Below are 26,533 nucleotides of genomic sequence, written 5' to 3'. Positions count from 1 at the left end.
AATGTCCTCTCACTGAGACCCAGTTATCCTCCTCGCATGTATAATTCAGACTAACAGCCAAAGATAGGCCTCCTAAAACAGTAAGTAATTCTATGAAAATGTTCGGCATTTGTACATGGTTAATCCATCCATCCATCCATCCATTATCTTCCGCTGGTCCGGGGATCGGGTCGCGGGGGCAGCAGCTTGAGCAAAGAGACCCAGACGTCCCTGTCCCCGGCCACTTCCTCCAGCTCTTCTGGGGGGACCCCGAGTCGTTCCCAGGCCAACGTGTCCTGGGTCTTCCCCGGGGCCTCCTCCCAGTGGGACGGGCCCGGAACACCTCACCGGGGAGGCGTCCAGGAGGCATCCTAACCAGATGCCCGAGCCACCTCATCTGACTCCTCTCGATGCGGAGGAGCAGCGGTTCTACTCCGAGCCCCTCCCGGATGACCGAGCTTCTCACCCTATCTCTAAGGGAGAGCCCAGACACCCTGCGGAGGAAACTCATTTCGGCCGCTTGTATTCGCGATCTCGTTCTTTCGGTCACTACCCACAGCTCGTGACCATAGGTGAGGATAGGAACATAGATTGACCGGTAAATCGAGAGCTTCGCCTTCTGGCTCAGCTCCTTCTTCACCACGACGGGCCGGTGCAGAGCCCGCATCACTGCAGACGCCGCACCGATCCGTCTGTCAATCTCCTGTTCCATTCGTTCCTCACTCGTGAACAAGACCCCGAGATACTTGAACTCCTCCACTTGGGGAAGGATCTCATTCCCGACCCGAAGAGAGCATTCCACCCTTTTCCGGCCGAAGACCATGGTCTCAGATTTGGAGGTGCTGATGGTCATCCCAGCCGCTTCACACTCGGCTGCGAACCGGTCCAGTGAGAGCTGAAGGTCACGGCCCGACGACGCCAACAGAACCAAATCGTCCGCAAAAAGCAGAGACCCGATTCTGAGGTCGCCAAACCGGACCCCCTCAACGCCCTGGCTGCGCCTAGAAATTCTGTCCATAAAAATTATGAACAGAATCGGTGACAAAGGGCAGCCCTGACGGAGTCCAACCCTCACAGGAAACATGTCCGACTTACTGCCGGCAATGCGGACCAAACTCTGACACCGGTCATACAGGGACCGAACAGCCCCTATCAAGGAGTCCAGCACTCCATACTCCCGGAGCACCCCCCACAAGAGTCCCCGGGGGACACGGTCGAACGCCTTCTCCAAGTCCACAAAACACATGTAGACCGGTTGGGCGAACTCCCATGCTCCCTCCAGGATCCTGCGGAGGGTATAGAGCTGGTCCACTGTTCCACGACCAGGACGAAAACCACACTGCACCTCCTGAATCCGAGATTCGACTATCCGGCGGATCCTCCTCTCCAGAAAAGACCCCTGAAAAGACCTTACCAGGGAGGCTGAGGAGTGTGATCCCCCTATAGTTGGAACACACCCTCCGGTCCCCCTTTTTAAAGAGGGGGACCACCACCCCGATCTGCCAGTCCAGAGGCACTGCCCCCGATGTCCACGCGATGCTGCAGAGGCGTGTCAACCAAGACAGCCCCACAACATCCAGAGCCTTGAGGAACTCAACATGGTTAATCATGTAAGGATTATCCAAGCTGCTAGTGACAGGCAATCAACTGATCAATTAACTGAGTAATTGTTTCACTTTCAGTTTAGAAAAGATTAGTAAAGAGAATCAATAATTTTCTTTTGCAAGTTTAAACTTCTCATATGCCAATATGTAATGAAAGGTGGAACCTGGATGCATCATCTTGACCTCTCAGAAGTCAGTGTTGGCATTTTTCACCATTGTCTGGCGTTTTATTGATCATTATGCATTTAATCAATTGGATAATCAGAGGATTAATCAACAATGGAATATAGTCACGATTTTGTCACAATTGAAGAAGCTGAAACTATGTGATTAACCACGACACCATACAGGTTATCATGTGACCTCCTCCATCAACTGTCATGTTTCATAGCACAGGAACCTGTATACACCACTGTGGAGTTTGTCTTCCTCACTGTAGCCTATACTCTTCCATGAAGACACACTTTTATCATTATCTTTAATAGAAAACACTACATTTGCATGCAACGCATTATTCACTTATTACTTATTGATTCCTCTCCTAGTTTGCAGATCCAGATCATACAGAGAGAGAAAAAGACCCTCAAGTCTATCCAAGTATCGCCTACAGTCCGGTACGCGTTGTGAGTGGGCTTGTCATCCAGCTCAGGCGAACACGAGAAGCCCATTTATTATTCATGTCATTGCAGTTGCCCTGTTATGATACAGTCCTATTTGGAGTGGGCTACCTGATTTGCTCAGCGCGTCCGTCAAAGCAGTGCGTGGCCCTGCGTCGGCTGGCTGTGCGCGCTCATAGGTCGCGCCGAGAAGAATCCGAGGGGGAGCAGTCACAGTGCGCGCCTACGAGACTGCGCGTCGCAAGGAGGGGGAGAGGTCCAGCTGCAAAAAAAAAAAAAAAAAAAAGAAGAAAAAAAAGGAGGAAAAAAAATACGCCGTGACAATGGCAACATCAAGCATCTCGTGAAAGGTAGATAAGAGGCGAGAGAGCGCCGCGAATCAGGAGTTTGCGAGGCGACGGCCGCTGCTTGTCCCGAGAAAGGCGGCGATATTAGGACATGCTGGCTGCTCTATAGCGCGTTTCCTGGAATACGAATTCTTCTGTAATTGAAAATGGAGCGGCGGGGGAGAGGAGAGTCGCTCTGTCTCCATCATTGAGAGGCGCGTCCACCTGCTATTACTGGAGGCCCGGGCTGCTGCTGCTGCTGCTGGTGGTGGTGGCGGCGGGGAGGGTGGGGGGACATGCAGGGGAAGTGTTTGCATTTCGGGGGAAAGACGCATCTCTGATACTACTGTCCAGGGCAGCTGAGAAGGATCCCATTGCGACGGGGGAAAAACGCTGTTTGGGCGCATACGCTCTGGAGGTAGGCAGTGAAATCGTTATTATGCTGCTATTCAGCGTGCCTGAGTGTGTGTCTGAATAGGGAGCGAGCTCTGTTAGGTATGCACATGACAGCTTCATTTACACACACACACACACACACACACACACACACACACACACACGGATTTTTATTCCTGCTTTGCCACGATTTGGTCTGATCGGACATTTTTATTCAAAGGGAGAACACACCATGCATGCGGTGTAGTAGCAGCCCTACCTCCTTGGGACAGCTCTCGTAGCCTAGATTCATCCGTCTCTGCTCCACTGATTACCTATTCCCTGCGAAAAATACCCACACTTACTTCAAGCACAAGCTCTGACCGATTCGCTTTAGGCTCAGAAATGCAACGCAAATACAGATACCACGTGTGGCTGTGCAAATTCAAGGCAGCTATCTTGCTCTGTTTGCATTTTTTTGGAGACAAACAGTGGCCTGTGGACGTCATTTTGAATCAACGTTATGCATCCCGAGCAGCTCTGACCCAATATGCATAAGGAATGATTAAAGGGGAATAATCCATGGTCCAAACTAATGAATGATTCATGAATGGGCTATTGAAACCTAATGGGATAACACATCATCTTACAGCTAGGCCCCTCCACCATGATGTGGTGAATAAATGATTCATAAACGGTTTATAAGCACAAATTCTAAGAATTGGCCTTAACATCACCACAGCAGAGCGCACACAGGTGCATGTGTGAATGCCTGCACTGTGGGGTCACTAGATCAGTAGCTTGCTGTGTCTGTGCTCCCCTTTAAGAGCGCTTCATGACAGATGTTTACTGGATGTCCCAGTCAGCCACACGGCCAGCCGCATTCTGAAAAATAATGAGCTGCTGCAGCCCTTAACAGCCTGTCTGCGTGGTTCTTTGGAGGTGTAACTTTGAATTAAACAGGCTTTTAATTGGATTACATTTGAACAAGATAAAAAATAGTCCTGGCAGACTTTCCCCTTGCCCCCTTTTCTTACTGGTAAGATGGAATTTTTTTTTTTTTAGATAAGAACTTTGGGAATTTATGGCCACAAGCACTGATGAGACCTGCAATAATTTGGTTTGATGTAGCCTTTGTAGCCAATTTGACAGTGTGCTTTTGACTTTCCAGCATTCTCTAGGTGCCCTCTGAACTACTTGCTTTAAGAACACATTATAATGTCAAACTGCAAGGGTTCAGGGATAGTTACAGCGAGCTGTTGTCTGCCCTCTCCTTCTCTAATGTGAAGACAGCAGTGGAAACCAGATAGAAGGCCATGCATTGATTGAGTCAAAGAAAGTCTATAAGAGGGACAAATTGCGTTGACACGTTGATGTGGGTGTCATTATCATGTGTGACGGCACAGTGTGCCATTGGGCCTGAGGCTATGTGACACAGGGAGGGGAGAGAGCCTCCTTGCTCTGGCCGGCCAGCCTTGTTTGAAGATAGATGCGGAAACTATGATATCAGAACGTATGTGTCTCGCTTGTGTGATGTGTCACCAAGCGTGCCGTGGAGCTTTGTATGTACAGCATTTGTCATTCACGTCTCCTCCTGGTCAGCCTCATTGCTTTCACTGAAGTGCCATTTTTCGTTCAGTTTAAATTGTGTGAGAAATTGAGCCCAATGACATATTATATTACCACGACTCTGTTCCCCTGTAGAAAGGACGGCGCTCGCAGGTTTTCCAGAAATGTGTTTAAAATGCTGTTGGAGTATTATGTTGCAGCAATAAAACCAGCGGCTTGTGTACACAGACTCTTATCTTCCCCTGCCCATGTGTGTGCTGTGGCTTCTCCTCTACTTCAGCCTCGGGCATACGTGTCAGACCTCCACGTCTCTCACATTGGAGAGAGTCTCAATTATACTTTGTGAGCTGATCCTCATCTGTCGTTCTTTCATTTACAAGTAGGCCCATTAATCATAGGACGTGGAATCTGATTAATATTTTACGAACTGTGTGTTCTGATCCCCCTTAAAGATGCCCTGCAGTATCACAAACATGTGATCTCGTATCAGTTGTGTGTTACAAGTTTCTGACTTTTACCAGGTGACATTTCATTAAGGGCACAAAAAGGACTTTCTCTGGCTGTGTGGAGCTGTGCTGTTTTACGTCTGGAGTGCTGTATCATTACAAGCACCTTGGCTCTGTCTCAGTCTACACAGAAGCATGCTGAGCCCATCAGGACACACTGAATTGTTTCAGCTCACTGTATATGTCAGGCCACTGTATGCAGAGGCCTGCTGTGTCGACCCCAGCCCTGTGTTAGGGCTGTGACATGTTGGCTGTGGCCTGGCAGAGGCAGTCTCTCTCTGTGCTGCTGCTACTTCTGCTGCGGCTGCTGAGTTCTGTAATTAAAGGCAGAGGTAAGTCCAGGGGAGAAGGCTGGGCTCTGATTGCTTTTCATAGCCGTGAGGAGGGAACTGCAGCGTGTCCTGAGGGACTGAAGTACTGCTGAGCTTTTTGCTGCCTGCTCTGCCCCCCAGACGGGATCTCTTCCAGGAAGATGCACACATTTGTGCCTGCATGTGCACGCACCTAAACATACACATTCTACTGATCTCTCCCTGAGACACATACATGCACACACAGTGGCTGAGAGAGGCAAAAAGAAAAATCACATCTGTAGCTGACAGGCAAACTGTGCTAATCTACTTTTTAGAGTGCCCTCTCTTAGAAAATATGTGTCAGTATGAGGCGTGCAGCGCCAAGGAACTGTTACTGTTACAGAAGTGATGTAATGAATAAAAAACAATGCAATCAGAAAGACATTAAGGAGTTTGCTGTTGATTGGCTGCTCTTTGGCATTGACAGAGCTGTTGATTGGGCTAAGTGTAGATGTCAGCTGAGGCTGCCCCCCTCCCTCCTTCACTTCCATTGCAGCAGCTAAACTGATGCAGGCTTCTCTGCACTCTGAGGGCTGAGCAAACACGGACGTGCTCACTTATAGGATCTGGGTGGGCCCCAGTTCCTTTCAAAAATATGAAGAAAATGGCCTCCTCTCCTCTTTTCCCTGGATTCATTCATGTCAGCTGGCTGGTTAAGAGGGTTTAAACTGTCACATGACCTCCAAGTTCTACCAGAGAGTTCCCATGGAAGGCAGAACGAACAGGAGCATTTTGAGGATTGGAGGTTTCAAAAAGGTAAAAAAGCAGAAAGCGCTTTGATGCAATTTGAATGCCAAATCCAGCTTCTGTCCTGCACTGTGTCCATGGACAAGTTCTACCAGGATAATTAAAGTAATGCATCAAGATTCCAGCCAGATTCCAGCCAGATTCCAGCCAGATTCCAACAAATAAAAGTCCAATCAAACTGGGGTCTATTAAACCACTTTCCCACATTGCCAACTTGATCTCAATAGGCTGGTGGTGGTGGCCACTGGGACCATGAGCAGGCAGGCATGACATCCATAGCTCATTTCCTGCTTCCACATCAGACCCTTATATAGGACTGGGCGATTAATCGAGTTTTACGATTTCTCGAGATGTTTTATGAAATCGAGAAAGATTTTGACATATCGAATTTCTCGAGTTAATGCTGTAGAACCTAAATGAACAAGATTTCGCCACTCTGATTTTCCTTCTGTGCTGTGGAGCTGTCCGCTCCCAGTGTTTCCCACACATATACTAATTCGTGGCGGTGCGCCACAGATTCAACACCGGCTGCCACATATGGCGTTTCGTTATTATTATTATTTTTTTTAACGCTATTTAAAAAAATACTCGTATTCGTTAAGCTGCATGCATTTCCTTTCCCTGCTCTGCCTCCGTCTCTCTCGCATAGCCTTCACACACACACACAGCCCCTCCCCTCCGTACTTCCCTGGAAGCTTGCTAGCTCAGCGTCGCGTTAGATTAGCTCTATAGCTCTGGCTCAACCGAAAGACGGCTGGCGAAATTCACGAAAGGTTGGTATCATGTGCACCTTTATAAAATCACACATTAAAAAGTCCTATAAAAATATTTTATATTTTGAATACAATGTTGTCCCGTCCCGTCCCATAGCAAACACGCGATTACGCCTTCTTTATAAAGTTAACTAGTCGCAAGTTTGCCGTAAAAAAAAAAAAAAATGTAGTTGGGTTGTCGAGGTCAAAACACTAGCAGCTGTGAATCAAATAAAGTAGTTTTTTAACACTCTTACACTGAATGTTTGCTGCTTCAATCCACCACACATTGCCTTCACATCTGTGGGAAACACTGCGCTCCACTATATAACTGTCTACCCTCAGATTTTATGTTTATAATTACAATAAGGCAATATATTTCTTCCTTGGTTTGATAATGTTAAAAATGGTGCACAAGCACTTTGTTACTAGTACCTACCTCTAGGCACTTGGCTGCCTACCTGTTTGCACTTCAATAAAAAAAAACTTTGCTGAAATTGGTGCGATTTTTTTTTTTTTATATTATTTTTTCCTGCATAGATATCGAGATATATATCGTATATCGAGATACAGCAAACACTAATCGAGATTATTGTTTTTCTCAAAATCGCCCAGCCCTACCCTTATATTGCAGATGGATAGATAATGTGAAATTTCCCTAGTCTTGCTCGCACTCTCTCGGGCCCCCTTGAATTTCAGCTCGTGGGATTCTTGAAACAGATAGTGAGGCGCAATGCTGGGAAATTTGAGAAGGAGCTCAAAGAGGTGGAGATTTAATGCAGCGGACACAGGTGCACTGATGTGAGTGGTGTGAAAGTGGCAGATTCGCAACATGACCCAAAAAGGGAGGAAGCTATATGACAGGGCTGGATTTTAATTGGTTTCACACAGTGTGCTTCTATGTATTGTTCCCTTTGTAATAGCACACATAGTGACAATAACAGCCCTGTTTTTTGTTATATAATACCACTAATAGATTCCCCTTGTCTGTAATGCCCCTGGTCTAATTTGAACAGATTTTTTCATCATGTTGGACCAGCAGCTTCATATTCATGTTACATTGAGCACATGCACTGTCAGGGTTCTCGGCACTGGAATAAAACGCCACCTTCATCAGCCTTATTTTTGATTTGAGGGTTGGAAAAAGTGGGGATGGAATGAAAGCGGTTGACGAGGAGAATGGGAGCAAAACATTGAATGATGCATCGTGAGGGTGGAAAGAACAGAGCAGGAAGGATGGACGATGGGGGAAGATTAGAGGAAGTGTCGGGCAGACGACGGCAGGACAATAAAAAAGGAGATACATAGTTACTGTAGGTAGTGGGGGGGTTCAGGGTGCGTCCTCCCAGTACAGCCAGTTGGAAAAAACAAGAGAGACAGTGTTATTTCTAATGGGAGGGAAGCTCGCTGTGCCCTGGATGTTTCCCTGCACCTTTCATTTTCTAAATGCTGTTTTGTCTGTTCACCACTTAACAAGCCACCAGTGCCTCAGAGAGAAACCACGCTTTATTTGTTGCTGTACATAATTACCAGCCATTCAAGACAGGCTTGTTTTCTACTCTAAACAATGTTGTGAATTTATGTACAAATACGAGACAGGCTATATTTTGCAGTAAATCTTTTCACAGTTGAGTTTGTAAAATTTACATCACTGCTGGCGTTTGGTCTGAGATCTGTCGTAATTCATTTCTATTTAATCCCGCTGCTGTTTGTGGAGTTTGTGGCACCATTTGTGCCCTTTTCAAACATTACTGATAATTGAATCAAATAGCTGTTTTATCAGAAGTTATAGCTGATGTTGACAGCAGAATGACAAAAGCCTTGTTCTGCAGCTGCAACGGTGTTACAATCAGCTGACGAAAATCGCTTTACTTTTTATTTGCCATAGTGTGCTGGAGGCAAAACATAATCCATCGACAACACATCGAAGCAGGAGTCGAATGTTTTTAAATATCCTAACACAAGAGAATGTGTCTTAGATTGCATACATGAATTTCAAGTTGGATCTGACCCGGATCTGTTGGATGATGTTGCTGATGATACAACAGCATGACTGCTATTCTACTACAGATAATAATTATAATCATTCACAGTTAGTGGTCCTTGTCACAGGAGTGGGGCACAATGGAAATAATAATTAGGACTTCTCATTTCAGATGCAACGCAGGAGAGTGTATGAAGTGCATGAAGTGTGTAGTGTGGCTGCTTGACTTCTAGGATGTACAGCTGTGTGTGTACTACCTTTTTCAGCCAGTGTTCTTCAGCTCCAGTCTGCCTCAGTAAGAATTTCTGCTAGTTCTGAGATTTCCTCAGCTTTGTGACTCCTGTTATTTCTCACAGTGCACTCAACACACACGTTCCCACATACACACACACAGTACTGTATTTTTTACATTATGACAGTGACCCAGTCACTGCTGTCATAAACAAGTAGCTAATTGTAGCATGAGGAGTTTTGAAGGGCCAGGATGTGGGCTTGACATTATTTCTCAGCTCACCCTTGACAACAACATTCTGTGATGTGCTGAAGCTCCGTCATGCGCAAATAGACATTTTTCAACTTGCTATCTCTCCCTGCTCCTCTAACCCATTTCCCCTAGTCATCATTCAGCGACACTGTCAGAATGCAGCCCACATATATCACAGCAGAGCCTGTAAAATGCTCTCCACAAGGAGTCAAATATGCACCTCAGTATAGCCGTCGCTGATAAAGGAGCTAATTCATCATTTAGTTACACAATGTCTCATAAAGCCATGGTGACATTTTGCATATTGTTGGAGCTCAGGGTTCAAAATAGTTAGCTTTGGCTATGTTTTTAATTCAAGTACCACATATATTTTTTTCTGCCTGAAACAGAGAGAGAAAAAAATTCTCTCTCCGGGTACTTCGGCTTTCTCCTACCGCCATAAAAACACATGCGTGTCAGATGAATTGGTGACTCTAGATTGACCCTAGGAGTGTGTGTGAGCGTGGATAGTTGTTTGTCTCTATGTGGCCCTGTGATAGACTGGCAACCTGTCCAGGGTGTACCCATCCTCCCCTGCCCCCACCCCCGCGACCCTGACTGGGATTAAGCAGGTATAGAAAATGTATGGATGGATTTTTTTCAAGCTAATTCTAGACTGTAATGTGTAATTGAAGGGAATTGAATGTTTGTTCTTTGTTGAAGCAAGAGGTTCAGGAGTTCATATACTTGATCGACAGAAAAATAATCTGCAGCAGTTTGTCAATTTTAAAGGTTTTGTGCAGTTCAACAGGCAAAAGTTAACAGCTAATCAAAGTAATCCTCGATTGCAGTCCAATTCAGAAAGAAATTAAAACCTGAATGTGAGGACTTTTTATAAATTACAAAAAAGAATTGTTAACAGTTTTCAGATTAGTTTTACATTAATAAACTTAAAAAAAAATATCATACATAGATATTCAATATATACTTTCTAAAGTGTGTATTGGTGTCTCTAACAGCAGTATGAAGTAATGATGTGCAAAACCACTTATTTCCCAAGTAAATTCCTGACTGGATCCCATGATACTAATTCCAACTCTTGTTTACAGAAGCTAAATGTGGTCAGATAAGATATATAAAATCCATTCCATTTCCCTGGCATCCTGTGAGAGCTGCTATTCTTGGAGAATCAGCTCCAGACAATACAAATAGAGCAAACTGATCAGTTACACTGCACTGAATGCCTTAGAGTTGTGTGTCGCCTCAAATTCGCTGTAGAAGAGGAGTAGTATACACAGGTTAGACAAGCTTGGTGTCTTTTTCAATGTCATACTGTGCTCATCGAGCTTGAAGTGAAAATAACAATATACATTATTGAAATAATGATAGAACAGATAAATGGAAAAGATAAATGTCAGCTTTAAGAACAAATGAGACGGGGGCAGTGCCCTTCTGAACACATTTGTTAATAGGAACCAGAAAGATACAGTGTGTTGGCTACTAAATTATCATTTCAAAATCTCGTAGAATGTGTAAAGACAACTGAGAAATATTTTTTTAAGTAAGAATATTTTGTTAAGTAAATGAGAGACAATCTCAGGGATTAAACTCTCACTCCACACTGAAATAAAATCTTGCATCTCTCATGGGAGAGGGGAGATTAATGGGCTAGCAAGGTATGTTGTGCTTAAAGCCAAAGCTGCCAGCATTATGGAGGTGACTCCTGGTTAGATCACCATAGTAACAAGGTACAAGCACAGGATGTGCCCCATACACCTTTTCAATCAATATGACCCAGGTTCTGGTGCTAGTTGAGAATTGATTTGCCTAATGTCGGGAACCTCTTTGGAGCCGCCTCATTACATCATCACAAACGTCTGTCCAAACGCTGGTTTTAGTAATGTGATGCCATGCTCCAACAGGTCAAAGCTGTTTTGGTGGCCTGAGGAGAACCTACTTACGTGAGCATCGTTGTTTTAACGCGGTGGCTTATCGCATGAGAATCTCAGGTGAAGGAGTATCTGGTCAAACACGCTGAGTTGTAAAGATCCCACAGGAGGAAGCGCAGATACACTGGCGCACCCGGCACATGTCACAATGGCACATGATTATGTTTTTGTTTGCTTGGTTCTAATTTCGTGCCAAACCCATTTTGCACAATATTTCCTTGAATTGAATCGGTTTAGCGCCTTGATATTTATTGTATTAGCCAAAAACTGAAGTCACTGTAATGGCTCATTAAGTCTTAGACTTAAATGCTCTTTTTGAATATTTTTGATTTTGAATGGACCTGTTGTACACTAGTAGAAATAATCATAAGTCATCTTACAAATGCTCATAATTTAACAATTTTCTGTCAGCATTCCGTCAGTGTTGCTTTGTTTTGCAATGTTTAAAAAAAAGCTCCACAGCTCCTTGTTCCTCTTGACTGATTTTATTTTCTTTTTTTCATCCTCTTTATGAGGAGGAAGAGCAAAATTTATCTTCAACAAATTAAGTTGATGTCAGATTTGCTTGGCAGTTGATCTCTTTGATCTGTATGTAACTATTTATTGTGCCACTTATTTATTTAATAATTTTCTTCATAGCCGTATTTATTCATTTTGCTGCCATATTTCTTTATTGTATTTCAACAGAGCAGCTTTCTGTCATCTTAAGAATGCAGGGAGTCATTTTTTGGATGCAAACCGCTTTCCCACGGTGAGCTTTAGCTGTACCATCCTGCACCTGGATATTGCCTGGCACTTCCGAACGACACTCTGATAGAAGTCTGTATCGCTCCAGCTTCACCTCCCGTTTTCAGACTGGCTTCAGTCCCTCACACAATTACAGAGTTGAACTTTGCCTTGGACTATAACAGTCAGAAGAAGAGGGAGATTCTATCAGCTAGGAATGATTTGGATTTGGATTTGGATCCCAGATGTAGTACGTTTATTTTCTGGCTTGTCTCTTGTACATGACGAGACAGATCATAGAAAGCAAATTTTCAGAATTTAGGTTTGAATCTTTTAGCAATTGAATCCAACAGAATCTATGACATTATTTTTTTCCTCACTTCTCAGTTTCTGATGTATTGGCCAAACACTTTGAGAGCATCACAAGACCAGACATTTTCCCTTTTATATTCAAATGACACTATGTACAACATGCTCCTTTGATGTGTCTCTGAGGTATGTGCATATGCATGTGTGCACCTTTTTTGCCTATTGTGTACACTATTTGGGATTTTCTTATGGTTTATTTATGCAGGTAATTCCGCCGAGAGAGACTCTTTGTAAGGGTAGAGCAAGCCATGGGATCTAATAGGTTTAAAAACTGCTATCAAAGATGTATGCTGCTATGGGGTTTTGCTCAAGTGATGAGACCTCTGGAGAGGCGGTGTATCTATGTGCATTGTGCGTAAAGTATTTGTTACATGCTGCTTGTGTGTGTGTGCGCATATGTGCATATGAATTATTTGTTTTAGGGGCTGCCTGTGCTTGCAGAAGCCCTCCGTGCTGATTGTTAATCCCTTGCTGCCCAGTCTATCTGGACTTGGTGACCCGACAGAAAATTAGTGGTAACAAACACTGTGGCACACAGCCTGTATCTCTTTCTCATGCTCTTACAAATCTGCCCACAACTATTGAGACTCCACAATGAATGCAGTGACAGTCTGCCAAGCGTTCGGAAATGTGGATGCGTTTGTGCGCATGTGCACAAGCCTGTTTGGCACCCTGAGCTTCCATGTGGGCATGCAGGTTTGTTTTTGTGCATGCATGGGTCAGTCTGCACTCATGTAATAATAAAATCATTGCATGTTTTTTTGCCCCAATATATGCTGCACAAAATGCAAACAAGAGAAGACGATTATTTGGATAACGCCGAGTGCCCGCAAGGAACTCTTGCTGAGAGGAAAAAGGCTTCATTGTTGGGAGAAAAAAAATTGAAAAAAGAAAAACAGAAAAAAAATGTAACAATTTACACTTTGACTCTGTCTCTTGGGCCTTTACGAACTGTTAATTTAAGTTCCCATTATAAAATGTATTTAAGTGAGACTGCGAATTAACTCCATTAATCTTGGAGGCAGCTGGGGCTTCTGCATCCGTCGAGACAGTTTTTTGCTCCCTCCTGAGACCTGTGGGTTTTCCCATCACTTTTAAAATCAATTACCTTTTTACCTCCCTCACCATATCAACTCTCTCTAAGTACTCTTGTCATATTCTTCATTAGGAAACCCACCACTTCACCTATAGCTCACTATGAACATCTAAACCAGAACTCTGCGTATTTTTAAGTGTTCACTGAGTGTCTCTCTCTGATTTATTAACATGTCTTACACAGAGGCGTACAGTTGGAGGCCTGCGCAGCTTTTTTAGAGTGTGCAGCCTCAGATATAAATAGGAAGACACTCTGTGGCTTGGTAAGACCTGTTAGTCCTATGTGACACCAAAGCAACAATAAAGGCATTGCTGTACTGCTGCTGAGGAGTGGCTGCAGCCCTTGGGAGAGATCATGTTATTCTCCCTTATGCGCAATCTCACAAACATCTCATTGCACTAACTGAAGGGAATAAGCATGGATGGGCTTGACGGCTGCTTCCTATTTTAGTCGTCGGCAGGTAGGCGGATGAGTTGAACTGTGGAGGATCTCTGTGCAGTGAAGTCTTCGTCTAATTAGTTTGTCTAATTATGTCTTTGTGCTGGAAATTTCTCAAATTAGTGGTATCGTGCAGAATGTGAGCGTGCTCATTATGGTTGTCATGAGAATTGTTGCGGCAGTTGAAGAAAAGAAAAGAAAGGGGGAAGGAGCGAAGGGGTGTCACTGGACCCGAAGGCTCTCCGATGGTCTCAATCTCTTTATCATGTACAAATATCTTGATAAGGGAGATGCAGCGTGCAGATTCATCCCACAAATACAATGAGAACATTTTACTTTTGCCAGTGAAACACCCTGTTCCCTTCCTGTGTTTGGGCTGCTGCTATTTCGGGAAGACCAGAAAAAGGCCTCCTTTGATTTACCGTCATGTGTCAGCTGCAAGAGTGTCACAGCATCTTGGATGTAGATGTCACAGATGCAGACAATTTTTGGTTTCTTGAAAGGTGCAACAGAATCATATTCCCAAGGGGCCTTATATTCTGCAGTTTTGTCAAAACTGGTTGAACCGCTGGACACGGTCCTCCCCAAAACATGCTAATGTGGTGTTTACCTTGCAGGCACATGCGATAGTTAATTATGATCAAAAATTGCGTGACCTCTAGTGGCTGTGAGAGCAACTGCAGGGTAAAAATGGCATCTACGATGGCCCAGTTGAGTTTAAAAAAAAAACAAAAAACTGTTTTAGCGTGAACCATGACTATTGTATTCATAGTCAAGTCAAGTAGTTTTGATATCGAACCCAAAAATAAGTGATGTTAATTTCTAAACCAAACGTAGCATTGTGTTCACATGTAACCACGGCAAACAGTTCAATGGCACCATGAGGGTGACGGTCGAAATAGAAAAAAAAAGGATGACCTTTTTGCCTTGCCTTAACCCAATGAAGAAATGACAATAACAGTGTTTTAGTTAAGTGCTGTCTTGTCAAAGTGTTGAGAGAACAAGCACTGAAAGCCCTGCACCTTACTTCTCAATCCATTCCACGATCAGTCAAAATGACAGCTGACATCAGTTGGCAGAAAGGGGAGCCTAAACCAAAAAATTATGAAAACGTTGTGGCTTGTCAAACAAAAGACTTGAGAGCGACACGTGTTCTGATGTGGACACACTCAAATGAGTCATAGTATTTCTCTTCTGCCACTTGTTGGGGTGGTACTTTAAAGGACGCTGTTATGAGCTGTGCTCAGGGGTATGAACAAACCATTCACGTGATCATTTCAGTCGGAGAACTTGTTGCATCTCTGAGATAAAAACAAGGTATGCTTTGACTTTTGTTCTGTGTCTTTGCAGTTTCACTCACATACTGTTCAGATGTGTTTTAAGAAGAAACACCTGTGCCCATTAAAGCAATAAAAAAAAGTTGATCACAAAAAAAAAGAAGAAACACTTGTAACTGCAAAATTTGGCTTAAAATATACCTCATCTAACATTGCATCTTTTGTTGAAAAAGACACCAGAGGATTATTGTGTGCAATGATGCTGGATAGAGAAATGTGAGTTTTGGTATTTTTGATGAATAAAAACTTATGAATTGCTACATAGGGATTGTGGGCACAGGGATGGAACTGCTCATCTTGAAGTTGAGGGATTAGTGCTCTAGAGTTTGAGCTAAAATAAAATGTTGCTGTGGTTTGTTTAGGTTCTTTATGCACTTTTTGTCTCAGAAAACAAAACACCCTCTTAGACATGCACTGCTTTCCATTAATCTGGTAGCAACCTGAACATGTCTGAATTAACCTCCCGGTGCTTTTCTGTAACCTTTTGTAGGAAAAATGTGACTCTAGAAGGACTTACAGAGTTTTGTGTGGAGGTTCAGCTTAATCTGACATGGTGTCCTCAGGTGAATTAAGAAAAAAAAGAAAAGAACAGTGTTTTTCCCTGAGCTGATAACAACTACACTGGTACTGTAAGGCAATAGAAACCTCCTGAGTATAACACTGACTGTTCAGTAAGTTTCAACATGTAGGAAAGTGATATTTTCAGCTTCCATCCATTGTTCCAATGTTTTACACAACCAACTCCTGGCTTGCTTGCTATGTGAATATAATTTTTTCCGATAATGTGACAAGTGGTCGTGAGAAACTGTGACTATAAAGTCAGTTCTCTGGTTATTAATGTTTTGAATCTTATGTCCAAAACGATTTCAAATGTTGAGATGACGTAAAAAGCTGAAAGAAAAAAAAAAAAGTAGAAAAAAATCAAATTAAAAAGCAAACTGCCTTTGAAGGAACTTACAGAGGTTTTCACCTCTGTACAGAGTTCAGCAGCACATCAGCTGGTCCTTATAGAATGATGGTGTTAAAAGGAAAAGACTCAGATAAAGTGTTTTATAACAAACTTCATTTTGGATTAAAAGATTCAGTCTTTGAACCTCTGCCTGCTTTATTCTGCTGGTTGGGAGTCACTAAAACAGACATGCAGAGATCGCCTGTTGGCCTCCTTTATTTCCTTTGCTCCAACTTGTGTGTTCAAGTCTGATGTCAAGAAGTCCTGACATAGTGGCGGTGTATGACGCTATCGCTCCGTGATCGCCTGTAACTCGGTTTCTCCCAGTGACCAAGTAAAGCTGAGCAGGATCAGCTCCATGACTTCTCGTCTTTTTTGCTCCTTCCTTCTCCCCAGTCCTTAGCCTACAGATCTCTTTCATTCCCTCTTTCATTCCTCTTTTCTCCCTCTCCTTCCCCCACTCCTGGTCCTACAGTAATTGGTATTCCGAGTGGCAGCTGGGATCCATACAAACATAGCAGACAGAGGGAGAGAGCGAGCCAGGCTGTGTGTGTGTGTGTGTGTGTGTGTGTGTGTAAGGGAGAGAAAGACATGGAGGCAGAGAGAAAGAGAAAGCCAGCAAGTCAATACGCTGGTTCATTAGAGCACTGAGTCACAGTGGCCGCTGCCTCGTTTGTTTGTGTTTGTACAATACTCTGTCTTAAGCAGAGCCCACCGCCTCTGTCCGTTCACACTGGCAAAACTGACAGCAACACACCCCAGGCTGCCTGGTTGTCTGTGATATGAGCATTTTTGTCCTATTTGCACATGTAGGCTTATAAAAATAATGACCAAATCAGTAACCCTGTGTTACGCATGACCTACAGACCTTTTTAATCATCTCATCACGTCCAAACTCATGGATAGAATGCGGTCAGTATGGATAATGGTGCGATATATATTGGCCATGTTACTCCATAGTTATGCTAAATTTAAGTTGTTTTTCATGACTGATTGTGTATCAGCAATTTGCAGTGTTTTTTGACTGGATTAACTGAGGTGTTGATGAGACATGCAGCGACAAAAACACCAGGATGTCTGATTAATACGGCGGATCTAAAGAGGACAGGCCAGCCCCTTAAAAAATAGGATTTAGAGATGAGAAAAACAAGAGGAACTCCATTAGGAAACAAAAAATAGGCTTCTGCAGTCACTGAAAATATGAAAGTAAAATTTCCAAGAAAGAAAAAAAACAAGAGAAAGAGGAGTGTTCTCCGGTTGTGGCGAACTGAAAGCAAACCACTTGTCAGGATACTGAAAGGAAGACAGAGAGGTAGGTTAAGAGAAAGGGATGAAATGACCTGCTCCTCTCTTCAAGGTTTGTTTATCTTGAAAGAAATCATAATATGTCAGTGGCTGTGTGGTGGTCAGGCCATGGCTGCTGGCTCCTGAGGCCCTTATGGTGCACAGTGACCTCTCATTACCGCTGCTTGAGGGAGCGTGAAACGGAGGAGATCACTCCAAAGGGCAGCTGTGTAGATGCGCCTAACCTTTTAAACCATCGGAATACGTCAACCATACAAATAACTCATTAACCTTATCCATTTAAATGGAAAGCTCCTACTTTTATCCTGCACCCCTTTTTCTCTCCAGCATTTGATTTGTTTAATTGGCCAGTGTGCATGATGCAAAAGACAAGGCCCTTTGCGATGTGGTTGAAGAAGCCATACAGCCGGGCGATGGGGATTTGGTCCAAACACTTAATGAAGCTGGTTCAGAATTTGGGGGAAGGGTGAAGTAAAAAGAAGGAGATGAAAGCATGTTAGTGCATGTATCTGTGTGTGTGTGTGTGTGTGTGTGTGTGTGTGTATGTGTGTGTTGTTTAGAAAGTGGCCTCCTGCTCTGTCCGGCACAGGAGGGCATTGATTGGAGAAGCTCAATAGCTCGGGCCTTTTAATCACCTCGCTCAGAGGCTGCATTGTCCCACAGGCTTGGAGAATAAGCACTGCTAATACCACTGTGCATATGCACACATCCACTGGCTCCCAGTCCCTCACAGCACCATACGGGCTCTAATCAATAGGCCTGATTACCAATAGGGAGGCCTTAGCTGTCAATTGTCCACTGAAAATCCAGCCTTCTTTTCCCAAACGTTTTCCATCTTTTGCCTTCATTTTGACACAAAATGTTTAAGGTGACCCCACGGGCAAAACCATTGTTAACCTTTGTCTTTTTACACATGTATGTCTTTATTCAGTTATTCATACATTTGCATGTTTATTTCACGATGCATTGTGTGTTAGTTATTTATGCAAATCACCTCAGATTTAATTTCACAAATTTAAATTCTAGTAAAATGAAGCTGGAAACATCCTGGAAACAGAGATTTTTTTTCAAATTTATTGATACACTGTCTGGCCAAAAAAAAAAAGTCACACACTCCGATCATTTGTTGGACCACCTTTATCTTTCATCACAGCGCACATGTACCATGGCATCATTTCAGTAAGCTTATGCAATGCCACAACATCTATTTCTGCCCAGAGTTGTAAAACATTTTCACCCAAATTTTGTTTTAATGATTGCAGAGTTGGACTCCTGCATAAAGTCTTTGACAACGCCTCCCAAACCTTTTAATTGGAGCTAAGGTCTGGACTCTGTGGTGACCAACCCAGAGTGAGAATTATGTCTCATAGTCCCTGAGCCCCTTTTTCACAATTTAAACCTGATGAAACCTGTCATTGTCATCTTGGAAAATCCGTGTGCCATCAGAGAAGAAAACATCTATTGATGTAAAAACCTGTTCATTCAGTATGTTCATTTAGTCAGCTGACCTACTTTTATGGGCACATAGTGTTACTTGATATATACCAGACCAACTGAAGCCACCCCACATTATAACTCCGCCCCCAAAGGCTTGTACAGTAGCCCAATCTGGACTAAACAGGCCAAGCCAAATAAAGCCCTTTTTGCAATTAGCCTCAAAGATATAGTGTTTCTCTTTAGTCTACACAGCCGTACAGTGCAAATATCTTTACTTCTCTTCACATTGTGCATGTGGAAATGCTTCTACTTTCACCATATAATATTGCCATTGACTTCCATTGTTGATTTTCTTCAATTCAATATCACAAACTGTTCATTGTTCGTTCAAGATTTTCTTTCCATCACTTTTCTTTCTCAAAGAACAATGGAGTGGAATATATCCCTACTTTTCTTCCAGGTTTTAATAATGTGTCAGACAGATATGAGCCTAATTTTAATAGTTTCAGCAATTCTTTTTGTTAGCTTGATGTGGAACCATCTGAAACAGAGTAACTCCTTTTCCACGGCCACAGAATGTTCCTTCTGACATGGTTGTTTAAGGAGTGGAAAGCTACTCACTGCACAAGTTGGAGTAAAACAATTTGTTGCCAGCTGAACCATATTAATCACTGTAGCGCTTTTACAATGGAAGGCTCATACCTATATGCTTAGTTACATCTCGATGGTGACTTAGCTGTTGCACGTACATTCTTCTCTATTTAATCCAATTTTGTGCCAGTACACACACACACACACCCCTACACATCAATCATTTCAGGCCTTTACATTTACACTTTACATTAGGACAGTTCCCGTTTGAGTAAGCACCAGGTGAAGGTGGGGAGAAAAAAAAAACCCTTTAAGATTGAAGAAAACTCTGGCAGAACTGGCTAAAAAGGTTTACACTCGGTCAGCCTGTATGGCTGCTGGGAACTTACAAACTACCCCAACTGATGGATTATTTTCCGTCAGTGGAAGGCAAAGCAGGTGTTCTTACTCATTAGATTCTTTATAACAAGAAGCTAAGCATCTGCCAATGAACAGGAACACAGTGCAGTACGTTGTAGCTTGACACAACATGCCATGCTGCATATTTGGAACCATCAATGAAGTGAATGAATTTAGAATTTGTGTACAAATTGAAAAAAAGCATTTTGAACATGCTTTAACTGAATATTTATTTTGACCGGGAAATATTTGCAAAACATTGAGCATTTTTGGAAATGTTGAATAAATTGTTAAATAAAAATGGTTGTATTTATGTGAATGATCAAATGAGGAAGATTTCAAATACGTGAGACTGCTGTGTTTCTGTTATTCTGCTGGGAAATTAGGTCTGCTGCACCTTGCATTGAATCTGAGTTTCAAATAAACAAAACAAAAAAAAATGCTTGTTCTCTGAGTCTAGTATTAAGTGTTGTTCTGACCCAGTTGTGAAGAAAACATTTAGACTTACACGTTAAGCTAAAAATGGTATTTCTCTCACTCTGCGTTTTGCACTCTATCTCCATCTCTTCTTCCTCCCTCAATCTGTCTCTCTGCCTTCTTGGCTGTCATATCTTTTTATACTGTTTAGAAATGCTGTACATTGTGTTACAGGGTTGCGACTGATAGCCTGCCAATTTCAGCCGTGGCACATCAGAGCGGTTAACCCCCCCCCCCCCCCCAAAAAAAAAAAAAACAAAACACACACACACACACACACACACACACACACACCTCCCTCCAAATGCAGAGAGACGCACATTAAAGCCGTGACAGTGTGCTCAATTCACTGCTCTCTCTGATTCCATACTGCCTGATTAAGTGTTTCACAAGAAAGCTGGTGTTTTCATGTATTATTGAGGAAGACCACTGAACACACAGTGGCCAAAAACTGCAGCATAGAGTGTCTCAATGCAGGAAAACACAGAAACTCCCTCTTGCCGTGGTTTGTTTTGCAGATGTGCTGCAGCTTCAGCAGCAATAGACAAGAATTATTGTTCTCTCTCATCAGAGATTCTGAGACCATTTATTCTTCAATCTGCACAGCCTATCAATAAGCCCGTAAGCCGGGTTTGCAAAACTAATAACATCAGTGACTTTAAAGGGGAAACCAAATATCAAAGAAAGGCGGAGTATAAGCAGCCAGAGATGGAAGGTGAGTATCGAGATCTGTTGAGGGACTGAAGGGCAGAGTAGTGTTGTTGTTCTGTCCTACATCCTCCTCATTATTACCCTTAAACACATACAGACACATCGCACACATATTCTTTCTCTGACTAACATCCACTGCTAGATTTTCCTGTCCTGCCTCGTTGGCTTTTTTTCTTTCCCCCTCTGCCCTCCCTTCCCCATTCCCTCACTCTCCCGCTTTCTCTCTGTGTATCTCCTTTCTTCTCCTTCTGTCCTTTGCCATCCTCCTCCTCCCACACTGCCTGCCCCTGTCCTTTGGTTTTGAAGCCAAGTAAAGGAGTCGCCTTCTGAAGCAACGGGGAAATAATTTGTGCCTCCGAGAACAAAGGGAAATCTTTGCTGTGAGAGTAATGGAATGGATTTTGTGATGTGGATGAACACTGTCTTCACTTTAGGCTCTCATTTTGAAAGACAAAATAAAGACGAAATACTGTTAACAAGGGAAGAGGAAATAACAACAGTGTAATATCTGATGGATAAACATATTCTACCCTAAGGATCAGGATCATGATTATCAGGTTAAAAGACAAAAACGTGAGGATAATATATCACACCAAGAAAATCAGTCCAGATTTAAACACAATCTGGTATGGCCACATATTGTTTGGAAATTCCTCAGAGCCCTTGAGAGACCTCCATGCTCACTTATTGAGCTCTTATCAATAAGCTGCCTTTGTCTCGGCCCAAGAGACTGGACAATTAGCAGGACATGTTTCATGTTTTAGAATAAGGAGTAAGGAGAGCCAAGATGCTATGGGTTTTCGTTTTTGATGTCTTAGACTGTATAAAATGTCTCATGGGCCTTAACTCTATTATTATTAATTGTTTTTGCCATTCATGAACATATCAAAATAACCAACACCTTCCTGATATACACTGTTTACACTGCATTTTTTCTGCAATACTTTTACTTGGAGTTAATCTCTATAGCATCAAAGCTATTGGACATTTTACAATAGAAATGTATCTTCTTAAAGCAATGCTTCCATTACCTTATTAGATATATTTTTATCCTTCTGTATTCCAGATTCTTGAATAAACCTGACATTGTGTTATTAAATGATTGAAAATATATATACACAGCAATATTTGGAATTGTTTCCTAAGAAAGGGAAGTAGGAAGCTTAAAAATTTCCATGACTTAATGACACATTTTCAATTTTTTACTCACTGACTTTCTGGTTGGTCATAGAAATCTCCAGGACTTTTCAAAAGAGATTGAAGGAGTGACAGAATACACTGACTGCTGAGTGACTGGTGAAAGAGTTAAAGTCATATAATAAAATATAATTGTCCTAGTGTAACACCCAGTATCACCTGTGACACATTTAACAAGAGCTCTGAGATACAGCGACTTCCCTTTTAACTGCTTTCTAGCCGTTGTAAGTTTAGCTCTGGTTTCGTCCACCATCTGTGCTCCCAGCATGCTAAATGCTTGGGTGCTAACCTTGTCTGATGTCTGGCGCAGGGCGGGTAATGAGGCATACTATGTTTTTTTTTTTTTTTGCTGAGCTTTTCATCTAGAAAATTCAGGGGAGGAGGTCTGGCTTAACCGGAGTGTTAAAAACAAAACAAGTTAACAGAGGCCCGCAAAGTGTGTGATTATTGTTGTCACGATGGACAACATTTTCATTCCACACAAAGTGGCTGAAAAATAACAGTGCAGGTTTGTAAATAGTATCTGACGTGTAATTTGAACCTTTAAGTGCGCCAAGTTCGCTCTGTTCACTTCGGTCTCACCCGCTTGCTCTTTGGGACTAGGTTTATCAGATATCACCAACATATTATTAGCTGTTTGCTACTGTAGTCTTGCCGAGGAGGGAAGATTATGTGAGAAGAGTTAAACGTGAACAGCTGTGAACCAGGTGAGCAGCTGTTTAGGTTTAAGGTTGCATCCAGAAAAGATTACAAAAATGTGCATTAGGCTTAAAGATTATAATAGAATAATTATTGCCATACAACATTATGTTTACTATTGAAATATTACCAGAGTGACCTCCCGTGTTGGAAACTAAATCCCCTTCAAAACACAATTTGCACTCTGCACAGCGAGCGAATGCACTAAAGGGACTAATGGTATCAACCAAGCCAAAATGACCCCCGAAGAAACACTGTATTTATTTAATGCTATGAACCAGTAAATTAATTCTAATCAGAAAAACTTTGTGCAGTTGACTCCAGGCCACAGAGAGGATGGAGACCCTGTAATCTTTGAAGCTGCCGCAGCAGGTTGTCCTGCATCACCCCTACTGCCTCCTACCCCGTCAATATGGCTCCTCCATGAAGGAAGAGGAGGGAATAACCTCAGTTTAATCTCTGGTAGCTCCTGCAGTCACAGTGATAGTCATCTTTAACTGTCCACCATCAGCACATTTGTTACAGGTGCATGAACATTTTGTAGCTTTAAAACACAAACTCTTAGTTATTGTAGCACTTACATTATGCTAGTCAGTGTTATAGTTTAAACAGAATTAGGATAGAAATGAACTGGGCAGAGTTTCATGAAAAGTGCTTGGTAGATAAAAGGATATATTTTACAGTCTTGTTTTTAATTAAAACATTTTTTTATGTGGGGTTGCGTGTAATACTTATGAGTCATCAGTGTCTTACCTGCAGTAGAAAGCAGTCAGAGTGATCTCAGTTCGGAAAGTCAGAGACAATTCCTCACGGACAAGCGGAGCTAGAAGCTACTCAGAGCGGGGCTATGAGCAAATTTTTTGTTTTGCCATCAAAAAAACAACTCAAACCTTAAAAATGTCTTAACTGTTTGAGATGATGCTACATTGTGAATTTTGAATTGGGCATTTTTTTCAACTGAAGAATATCCTTGTGGTGACGCAGTCTGGGGCGATTTGGTTCAGGTTGCAACATTATGTCACTATACAGACCCCATTACATCTGTGTCCGATGCTTTGACGTGTTGCATTAGAGATTAGACACTGACTACTCATAAGTCCTTCATAAAACTCCACTTGAAAACAAACAAACAAAACAAACTATAAAAAAAAGAAAAGCCTTAAGCTCCTTTAAACCATGAGAAAGACTGCAAGCTGTGTTGGAGATCTGTGCTCTCTTTGTGCCCCTTTAGCTTGACAAAAACCTCTCTGCGCATACAAATCTGGTCAGACAGTTAAAACTCCAAGAGCAATTAAAGTACAAGTTGTTTCAACAAGTGCGCCAAAACAACATGTTTCAATTGACAGTATCGTCTGGCTGTAGTTAGTACAGAGTACAAGATTTTGTGGTGAGATAAACTAAACTTTGAACTTTGATTCTGATTGTTTTCCTGAGTGTTGCACAAAAAGGCACCCTAACCTACTTTCTCATCCTGTTGTGTCTGTATCATCTATTGTGTGCATGCTAGAAGACGCGTCATAACCAAAATAAGCAGACAACACCGTGGCTTAGCAGTATGACTTTGGAAATACATTACATTAACAAAAGTCCACAATTTCAAATAGCAAGAGTTTTATACGTAACAAATGAAGAATAATCTTGTGGGCTGAGGCTAGTCAGATATAAATAACAAGGTTTATCCAACATTTGCAGCACCTTATTAATCAATAGGGCGGTACAGAGGTTGGTCCTACTCACTGCAACAAGGTTCTTGGTTCAAATCTTGGCTGAGGCCTTTTTGTGTGGAGTTTGCATGTTCTCCCTGTGCATGTGGAGAGAACATGCATGAGAGTCAAAAACATACATGTTAGGCTGATCTGTGAATGTACCTTTGGAATGAATATGAGCATGTATGGTTGTTTGCCTCTGTGTGGCCCTGTGACAAATGGGAAACCTGAGTGTAAAGCCTGATTCTTACTCGGCGCAACCTCGCTTTGACCCATTCTTACTAGCTGGTCGCAAATGGCGCAAGCGGTCACGTGACCCAAAATTCCGCCACGCCCCCCGTCGCAAGCTAAAAAATCCTCGCGCGTCGCAAGGTCGCGCACACAACTTTTTTTCTGACTTCGCGCGAGCTCAACCGGAAACAGCTGACCAAGAGAAAGGAAACATGAACACTGCAGAGACCGCGGTGACCGAGAGGGTGCGCCTCTACAAACATCTGTACGACACGTCTATGAAGTTACACTGGGACAACGTTGTCCCAAAGGACAACGTTTGACAAAGTTCGTCTTGTTGCAAAGGACGAACATTCCACCTTCTCTTCTGTTTTTGCCGCAGCCGCTTAGCTCTGAGATACATATACAGTTCTACACCACAGGTGGCATTGTGTATGCTTTCTTCGTATGCTTTTCTTCGTCCGGTTCTTCAGCTTGTTTCCTCAACAGTGACGCCCGCTGGTCTGGAGAGAACTGCAAATGTGACGCATACTCGGCGCAAACTGCGCTTATGAGCTGAAGGAACTGTTAAGGGGCTGGCGCTTTCGATGACGTCATTAATGGTTCTCGAGCCAGAACAGTTGCGCGGTTGCGCCGAGTAAAGCCTGGTTTATAGTCGGTAACGCAAGACGCAACGCAAGACGCAACGCAAGACGCAACGCAAGCCCTTGCGCGGTTGCAAGCCCCCCCTTGCGTGCTTGCGTGTGTCACCTCAATTTTCTAAACTTTACGCAAGACGCAAGCACAAGCCACTGGCTGTGTTCGAAACCGCCTACTACTTGAAAACGGCATACTCATCGATCTGACAGTATGCAGAGCGTTTACACACAGTGCACTTCACTCCTGTCCGAGCCCAAATCAGCCAGCCTGAAAAGCTGATTTCCCTTAAGCTATAAACTCTGTAAATATATATCTTTAGCAACATTTGAAACATTTTCAGGCGAGAAAGTAGTCGTTTAGACCCCCAAGGTGTTGAAAATCTGACAAAATACCGGCTATTTACAAGAAGAAGAAGCATGAATCCACTCGAAGAGGTCCTGGCGGTGAATTTCCTTTCATCATAGTAGGCTTGTCATTGAAAAAACCCGCTACTCCACCTACTGTCCTGGCGGTGAATCGCCACGCAGCACACGCAAGCGCCGACAAAGCAAAATGAAGTATAAACGTCTCGAGCCATTAACATACACGCAAGACGCAAGCGCAAGGGCAGTTAAAAGAAGTATAACTCAGCCTTAAGAATCAGGCTTAAACCACCTCTTGGCCGACGGCAGCTTGGATAGGCTCCACCCACCCTCCCGCTATCCTGAATTGGATAAAGTGGGTATAGAGAATGCATAGATATTAATCATTAACTTATGCAGTCAACCCAAAAATGTCAGGTGTACCATTTCTTCTGTTATGATTTAGTTTGTTTTTTTTTTAAGAAAAAAGTCTAAAGTCGTTAGAAATTCATGTTATGGAGACGCTTTAGCAAAATGTTTCCTCGCTTTGAACAACTGAAGCATCTTGAGTGAATCATCCCATTCAGCCCAATTTTTTGCTCTACTTTGATTTTAGACACAAGCATTTCATATAACAGGTCATGAGATCAAGCTATTCATA

At 42.8% G+C, this 26,533-nt stretch overlaps 1 protein-coding gene across 2 annotated transcripts in view; it reads left to right on the top strand.

Moving 5' to 3' along the window:
• The first annotated feature begins 2,823 nt into the window (after positions 1-2,823).
• The window catches only part of nexmifb (neurite extension and migration factor b), a 62,212-nt gene continuing 38,502 nt past the window's right edge, over positions 2,824-26,533 (top strand). For both annotated transcript variants that reach the window (XM_075481195.1, XM_075481196.1), the window contains exon 1: positions 2,824-2,944. The gene's annotated coding sequence lies outside the window, so the exon portion shown is untranslated. The remainder of the gene's footprint in view (positions 2,945-26,533) is intronic.

Source organism: Odontesthes bonariensis, chromosome 13, assembly GCF_027942865.1.
Source record: "Odontesthes bonariensis isolate fOdoBon6 chromosome 13, fOdoBon6.hap1, whole genome shotgun sequence".
Lineage (NCBI taxonomy): Eukaryota > Metazoa > Chordata > Actinopteri > Atheriniformes > Atherinopsidae > Odontesthes > Odontesthes bonariensis.
The sequence above is the reverse complement of the archived record's forward strand: the minus strand, read 5'-3'. Positions and strand labels throughout refer to the sequence as shown.